We start from the raw sequence: 8,774 nt of genomic DNA, 5'->3' as shown, positions 1-8,774 counted from the left end.
ACATTGGTTGACCCACCCGAAGGAGTAAAACTCATACGGTGTAAGTGGGTCTCAAGAGGAAGAGGGGCACAGACGGAAAGGTGGAAACCTATAAAGCCTGTCTGGTTGCCAAGGGATATCGTCAATGTTTATGGTATAGACTATGACGAGACATTTTCTCCTGTGACAATGCTCAAATCCATTCGGATTATGCTTGCGATAGCTGCCCATCTGGACTATGAAATCTGACAGATGGATGTGAAGACAGCTTTCCTAAACGGAGAGCTGGATGAAGAGGTGTATATGATACAACCTGAAGGATTCACATCCACAGATGAGTCTAGAGGTGTGCAGGCTACAGAGGTCCATTTATAGACTTAAGTAGGCATCCCAGAGTTGGAACATATATTTTGATAGGACGATCAAGATGTATGGCTTCTTGATGTGCAAATCTTAAAATTTATAAATAAAATTGCAAGCGCACAGTATGCAGAGTAGCACGACCAGCGAGTACGGGTCGATCCCACAGAGACTTGGTTTAAAAATAATTTTCAAATCTATGCTCAAGCGAGCTTTAACGAAAATCGAAAATCGAAAGTTGTTTGCTAAAGACAATAAGACTAAGGATCTAGGATTTTTGAATCCACTAGATCTAGATTAGGGAATTCTACCTAAAATTTTTCTTATTGATCCTAACGACTACTCCTCTTATCTTTCCCAAGCATAGATTATGAAGGGACTAAGGCCCAACGATAACCCATCAAGATTCTTTACAGGGGAGTAGTAACTAGGATCCCTTAGGGTTTTCTCCTCCTATGCACTGAATCAAGCATGAACTATGAAGGGACTCTGACCCAACTGTAGTTCATCAAAAATTCTTAGCAAAAGAGGAAGAAAAAGAAACCCTAAGAAAAAGAAAGAACCCTATGTAAAACCCCTACTCATGATCTAGCTTCATCGCAAACCCTAGAAAGGATGCTTAGCTAGACATGATCTAAATCTACTTGCAAAATTTAAATGCAGAAAAATAAACTACCCTAATTTCATAAATTAAACTATCCTAATTGCATAAATTTAAACTGCATAATTTAAACTAACCTAATTGCATAAAATTAAATTGCATAAATTAAACTATCCTAATTGCAAGAAAATAAATTGCATAATGTAAAGAGATAAAATTGCATAAAAATAAGATTTTATATAAAAAAAAATTTATTACAAAAACCTCAAAGCTCGAGGCTTGAGAAGAAAGCTAAAAACCTCACCATCTAGGGTTACAAGCTTGATCGGAAGGCTCCCCCTCTTTAAAACAAGGGCCTTTGGGGGCTTTTTATAGGTATTTGGGGGTTATAAGGTTTTCAAAACTTTAGATGTGGGACTAAGAGGTTTTAGAGGGCTGTTAGGGGGGTTTAGGGGCTCAAATCTCGCTCAAAAAAGCACTTAAATCCATCAAGAAATCCTAGAAATTATTTCAGCCATCCGATCTTCATTTAAAGGACCCAATTCATCTAATAAATCAAGTCGGAAGCGATTCTGGGCCGTCGGATCATGATCTGGGTGAAGCACTGCCGTTGGATCGTGCTGCAGAGATGGGATCAGGTCGGATGCATCGCGGACCGTCCGATCAAGGCGCTGGAAGATTTCGTCCGTTGGATCGCGTTGCAGAAGGATCCCATGTTGTCCTAGTGTTTATTGATTCTTGCAATTGCCTTAATTACGGTTGGATCTTGACCGACTGCGATGGTGGCCGTCCGATGGCGTAAAAATGTGGAGCGTTGGATCTTGTTCAGAAAAGATCGGACCATCGAGTGATGTGAAGTTATCAGGTTGCCCTTCGGACCTTCTTCTCTCTCCTCATGAGCCTTGGACCGCGCGCGTGGATCGGGCTCGCGATGCGTTGCGGTGAGCCGAGACTCGTTGATTGGCTGGTTTATGGTGCGCCGATGGGTCCATGGTCCAGACGTCTATTACTGTGGACCAGACGGCTAACCAAATCACCAAATCAGTTGATTTTTTATCAATTTTGACCTGATTTGACTCGGATTTGACCCAATTGAGTCTTCTTTCTTCATTCTTCAATTCCTGGGTCAATTTAACTCCGTTTTGCGTAAAATTTACGCCATTGGAATCCTCTTTCCTTGTTCTTTCTATTGATGACATCTTCTTCTGTAAAATATAATAACAAGTATCAATTTCCTAATAAAGTTAGATAATTTAGATATTAATTAATACTTTTTATGTCAATTTGTGACATAAATCACACCCCCCAACTTAATCATTGCTAGTCCCTTAGTAATGTACCAAAATAAGATCATATTCCAAAAAGATCCTTCCTTTACAAATTAATTTAAGATCGAAATTCAAGAAGTTTTCTAGTATTACTAAGTAATGAGCTTCGAATTAGAATCGATAGTCAGTCTACTTAGGAGCTTTCTTAGAGTACACTTAAAGTTTTATAGCACTTGTGTGAGTGATAACTAACTTAGTATTTCAGTATTAACTTGTACAGGCCAATTGTATCATTTTTCATAATTTAGTTCGATTAATTTTCTATACACCCCAGATTAAACAAAGAACTAAGGTAGCTTTCACACTATTTTTTTTTTTTTTTTTTTTTTTTGCTGAGCATCCTGGCCTTCCCACCATCGTTTGATGCGAATCTCAACACTTGACTTAGGTGAAGAGACCCGGTTACTAGGCTTAGGGCAATCCACATTTACTCTGTGTTTTGTATTTTATTTCAGGCAGGTAGCTCTTTCCTTAAATTCAAATTTCTTCAATTGGGATGTAGAAAAAATTATCTAATTTAAATAATACTCAAATCCTTAATTGACCTTACAATTAACACCTACTTTACCTTGTTAGTGTGCATGTGCAATTGGAAGTGCTAATAGTCTTTAAATGACCTATGCCACCAAGAGTCTAACTAGCTAATCTTCTCCGTGACTCACTACATTTATTAGCAAATACTTTCTAACTTACACTTATTTTTTTTCTAGATTAATTTATTTCAAAAATTTTTTTTTTTAATATATTAAATGCAAGAAATAACTCATAGTGGAAGGAAAAGGAAATGATAACACCTGATTTTGTTCAAGCTCTAATTTGCGCCGTTGGAATCCTCTTTCCTTGTTCTTTCTATTGATGACCTCTTCTTCTGTAAAATATAATAACAAGTATCAATTTTCTAATAAAGTTAGATAATTTAGATATTAATTGATACTTTTTATGTCAATTTGTGACATAAATCACACCCCCCAACTTAACCGACATTATCCCCAATGGAGTTTATCTAATTTATTTGTCTGAAAACAAAAAAAGTATTAGAAATTAAATAAGCTGGGTTGCCTCCCAGAAGCGCTAAGTTTTATGTCTTCAGCCAGACCAAACCTCGAAGTAATTTAATCAGAATAAGTTGGTTCATAAAGAACCATGGCATCTTCAACAGTCTCGATAGGTAATTCCAAGAATGGTTTTAATCGTTGACCATTAACTTTAAAGATAACACCATTACTTGAGTTTTCTATCTCAACAGCTCCGTGTGAAAAGACTTTCTTTACTAAAAATGGTCCTGTCCATCTAGACCTAAGCTTTTCTGGAAACAGATGTAATCTAGAGTTATATAAGAGCACCTTTTGTCCGATATTGAAAGTTTTTCTCATAATTGATTGATCATGAAATGCTTTGGTTCGTTCCTTGTATATCCTTGCATTTTTATAGGCTTCATTTCTAAGTTCTTCTAATTCATTCAACTGAAGCTTCCTATGGTTTCCAGCGTCGTTCAAATTTGTATTTAGTTGTTTGATGGCCCACATGGCTTTGTGTTCTATCTCAATAGGCAAGTGACATGGTTTACCAAACACAATCCTATAAGGAGACATTCCTAGATTGGTCTTGAAAGCGGTTCGGTATGCCCAAAGTGTATCAATTAATTTCAAAGACCAATCCTTTCTATTGGCACTAACAGTTTTTTCTAGGATCTATTTGATTTGTCGGTTTGACACTTCAACTTGCCCACTAGTTTGAGGATGATATGGTGTGGCCAATTTGTGGGTGACATTATACTTTTTCATCAATGTTGCAAAAGGTCGGTTACAAAAATGGATTCCCCGATCACTAATGATTGCCCTAGGAATATCGAAACGGGAGAGAATATTTTCTTTAAGAAACTTAATGACCATTTTGCTATCGGGTGTTTTACATGCAATTGCTTCTACCCATTTTGAAACATAATCAACTGCTACTAGAATATATTCATTTCCAAAAAAATTTGAAAATGGTCCCATGAAATCGATCCCCCAAACATCAAAAACTTCAACTATCAAGATTGGGTTGAGTGGCATCATGTGTCGCTTGGTGATTCGACCCATTTTCTGACATTGAGCATAACTTTTACAATATTCATGAGCATCCTTAAACAAATTGGGCCAATAAAAACCACATTGGAGAACCTTAGCAGCAGTTTTCTTAGACGCGAAGTGACCCCCACATGCTTGATCATGACAAAAAGATAAAATATTCATGACTTCGTTATCTGGGATACACCTTCTAATAATTTGATCAGGACATTATTTAAAAAGATAAGGATCATCCCAAATGAAATACTTCACTTGGGCAAAGAATTTATATTTATCCTGCTTAGTCCAATGAGAAGGTATCTTACCTATGGCTAAATAATTTACAATATCAGCAAACCAAGGTTCAGTAGACACAGACATGAGTTGCTCATCTGGGAAAGATTCATTGATGGGTGGTTCACTAGATGGTGCGACTGGAATTCAGGACAAATGATCTGCTACAACGTTCTTAGTGCCTTTCTTGTCCCTAATTTCTAGGTCAAATTCTTGAAGGAGCAAAATTCATCTGATTAAGCGTACCTTGGCATCCTTCTTTGCTAGGAGATGTCTAATGGCTGAGTGATCGGTGTAAACAATGGTGTGGGTTCCAACCAAATAAGATCTAAATTTCTCTAAAGCAAAGACAACGGCAAGGAACTCCTTCTCAGTTGTGGTGTAGCTAAGCTGCGCATCATTTAAGGTTTTACTTGCATAATATATCACTCTAGGCAGCTTATTTATCCGTTGACCTAAGATTGCGCCCACAACATGATCGGACGCATCACACATTAATTCAAATGGTTCAGACCAGACAGGAGGATGAATGATTGGAGCTGATACAAGTGCTTTTTTTAGAAATTCAAAAGATTCCAAGCACTCATGAGTAAATTCAAATTTGGTATCCTTTGCCAAAAGATTAGTAGTGGACGTGCTACTTTGCTAAAGTTGGCAATAAACCTTCTATAGAATCCAGCATGACCTAAAAATGAACGTATTTCTTTCACAGATTTAGGTGGTGGAAGACTTGTAATTAGATCTATTTTGGCCTTGTCTACTTCAATCCCCTTTTTAGAAATGACATGGCCAAGAACTATTCCCTGTTTGATCATAAATTGATATTTTTCCCAGTTGAGAACTAAGTGCTTCTCCTTACATCGTTCTAGAACTAATTGCAGGTGATTCAGACACTCGGAGAAGGTTAGGCCAAAAACAGAAAAGTCATCCATAAAAATTTCTAGAAATCGTTCTATCATATTTGAAAACATGCTGATCATGCATCTCTGGAAGGTTGCCAGTGCATTACATAGTCCAAAGGGCATTCGTCTATAGGCAAAAGTATCAAATGGACAGGTGAATGTAGTCTTTTCTTGATCTTCAGCGGCTATGGGGATCTGGTTGTAACCGGAGTATCCATCAAAAAAATAGTAAAACTCTTGTCCGGCTAGTCTTTCCAACATTTGATCAATAAATGGCAAAGAAAAGTGATCTTTCCTTGTCGCAGCATTCAACTTTCTATAGTCTATACAGACCCTCCATCCTGTTTGGGTCTTAGTTGGGATAAGTTCGTTTGCATCATTTTGGACCACTGTTACCCCAGATTTCTTGGGTACTACTTGAACTGGGCTTACCCAAGAGCTATCAGAAATAAGATAAATTATTCCACTATCTAGGAGTTTCAGAATCTCCTTTTTAACTACATCCTTCATAGCTGGATTAAGCCTTCTTTGGGCTTCTCTTGTTGGTTTAGCCTCTTCCTCTAAGTATATTCTATGTTGAACTATAGAAGGGCTTATTCCTTTGATATCTGCTATGGTCCAACCTATTGCTTCTTGATTTGCTTTTAGAACTGACACTAACTCCTCCTCTTGCTTGGGATCTAGGTCTGATGCAATAATTATAGGCAAAATTTCTTTGGGTCCTAGATATGCATACTTGAGATGTTCTGGGAGGGGTTTCAGTTCTAAAATGGGTGCTTCCTCTATCGATGGTTTAGGTGATGATTTCACCATCTCAATGATTGGTTCAGTAGGAAGTGTCGATTCCTGATTAATCTGATTTTCTTTAAGTATTTCATTGACATCCTCAGACTCATGGATTAACCAGGGGTTAGACTCTAGGTCGACTTCATCATCACTAATGTCAATGGATTCATAAATACCATCTTGGACTACATTGACATCAGCATGAGAAGAGGATTCCTGTTCTAAGTTAAAAACATTAAGCTCAATGGTCATATTCCCAAAGGATAACTTCATTAGACCATTTCGACAATTGATTTCAGCATTGGCCGTAGCTAAGAATGGTCTTCCTAAAATGACAGGTATATGTCCTTTAGGATTGGCAACTGGCTCAGTCTCTAAAATAATAAAATCTACAGGAAAAATGAAATTTTCAACCTTTATCAGAACATCCTCGACCATTCCCTTAGGGATCCTGAGAGATCTATCGGCTAACTGTAATATGATCCCAGTAGGTTGAAGTTTTTCTAATCCTAGTTGCTCATACACCGAATATGGAAGGATATTCACACTAGCTCCTAGATCTAGCAAGGCCTTTTTTATATTGGTTTCTCCAATAACATAAGAAATTGTTGGAGCTCCAGGGTCCTTATATTTAATTGGCACATGGCTAGATAGGTATGAACTGACACTTGCAGCCAAAAATGCTTTCTTTGGTACATTAGTGGTCCTTTTCCTAGTGCAAAGATCTTTTAAAAATTTGGCATAAGTTGGAACCTGATGGATTATATCTAAAAGAGGAATATTAACTTGGACTTGTTTAAATACCTCTAAAATTTTATCTAAATGTTCAAATTTATTGGATTTCAGTCTGTTTGGAAAAGGAGCTCTAGAACATTTAAGTACTGGACTAGGTGAATTTTCAGTTTCTGGTGCTTGAGGTTGAAAGGTAGTAGTTTTAGAAGGTGACTCGATAGATGAGTCCTCTATATCATCAAGTGCAACTACCTTATTGTCTATTTGTTTTCTCGATCTTAAGGTATGAATGGCATTTACACCATTAACTTGGTTTCCTTGTTGGGGTCGTGGACCATTTTGGTTCCTAGGATTTGGCTCAGGTTGGTTAGGTAACCTACCATGTTCTCGTTCACTAATGGTCGAAGCCAGCTGACTTACTTGTATTTCTAGACGGGGTATAGCTTGGGTGTTATTATTTATGAATTGACCCGTGGTTTGCATAAAGCTGGTATGTGTCTTCATCATGGCTTCTAGGCTTTTCTCTAAAGAGGTAATTTTCTTGTCATTATCATGGAAGCCTGGCGGGTTGTTCATCACTGGGTTGGACCTTAGATTTTGCTGATTGAAATTTGGATTGCCTACATTAGGATTCTGGGACATGAGAAATTCAGATGATTCCTCCAACCTGGGTTATATGTGGGTACATAAGGATTGTTCAATGGTCCTTGATAGGTGGCATTCACCTGTGCACACTCATTCGAGTAGGAACATTCTTCTAAGACATGGTCTGGTGCATTGCACCCTTTACACATGGGTGCAGATATTTGATTTACATTGGCTGGTCTCCGTAATTCTAAGGCTTCCAATCTACGTGTTAAGGTTGCAATCTTGGCCTCTGATGCTAGGGTTGGTTGAATTTGATGCATTCCTTCTCTTCAAGGTATAGCTTTATCAGGTTCCCTAGTTGTTTCCCACTGTAAATTTTTCTCGGCTAGGTCTTCTAAGAATTGCCAAGCTTCAATAGTTTCTTTGTCCATAAATTGGCCTTGGCACATGGACTCTAGCATGGTTCTTGAGTTTGAATATAACCCCTCATAGATGATCTGGCATAGTCTCCAAGTTTCTATTCCATGGTGTGGGCATTGGGTCAAAAGATTCTTGAAACGATCAAAGTACTTTCAAAATGATTCACCAGCTAGTTGGTAAAATTGATTTATTTCATTCCTAATCCTAGCTGTTTTATGATGGGGGAAATACTTTTTCAAAAATATTCTCACAAAGCCCTCCCAGGTAGTGACAGAATGGTTTGGTAGACTATAAAGCCACTTCTTAGCATTATCCTTAAGGACAAAGTTGATTAATCTAAGTTTGACCTCATCCTCTGTTAATTGCAGTTTCATGGTTGCACATACCTCCTCAAATTCTCTAATAAATATATAAGCATCCTCTAATCCTGTGAATTTTGGAAGCATATTTATGATTTGAGGTTTGATTTCAAAATTGTTAGCTGTAGGTTGTGGCAACCTGATACAAGATGGTTGGATGGAGCCAACTGGATAACACAAATCCTTAAGGGTCATGGGTTGGATTGGTTCAGCCATTGAAACAACAGGAATTGACTCAATTCTAACTAGACGACCCGACACTCTTCTCCACACACGAGGTGTACGGTTCTCGATGTTTATACAATTTTTTTTTTTATAAAAATTTTTATGTATAAGAAAAAGAAAGAAAAGAGAAAAAGTTCTAAAGAAAAGATCCT

General features: G+C 37.5%; 1 non-coding gene across 1 annotated transcript; it reads left to right on the top strand.

The window, feature by feature from the left end:
* Window positions 1–8,137: 8,137 nt before the first annotated feature.
* On the top strand, window positions 8,138–8,244 carry LOC140853017 (small nucleolar RNA R71). The gene has a single exon (XR_012136095.1). It is a non-coding gene; the product is annotated as a small nucleolar RNA R71 (small nucleolar RNA).
* The last annotated feature ends 530 nt before the right edge of the window (window positions 8,245–8,774 follow it).

The sequence above is a fragment of the Elaeis guineensis genome, chromosome 12 (genome assembly GCF_000442705.2).
Source record: "Elaeis guineensis isolate ETL-2024a chromosome 12, EG11, whole genome shotgun sequence".
In the NCBI taxonomy this organism is placed as follows: Eukaryota; Viridiplantae; Streptophyta; class Magnoliopsida; order Arecales; family Arecaceae; genus Elaeis; species Elaeis guineensis.
This window is presented reverse-complemented; position numbering and strand designations above follow the sequence as displayed.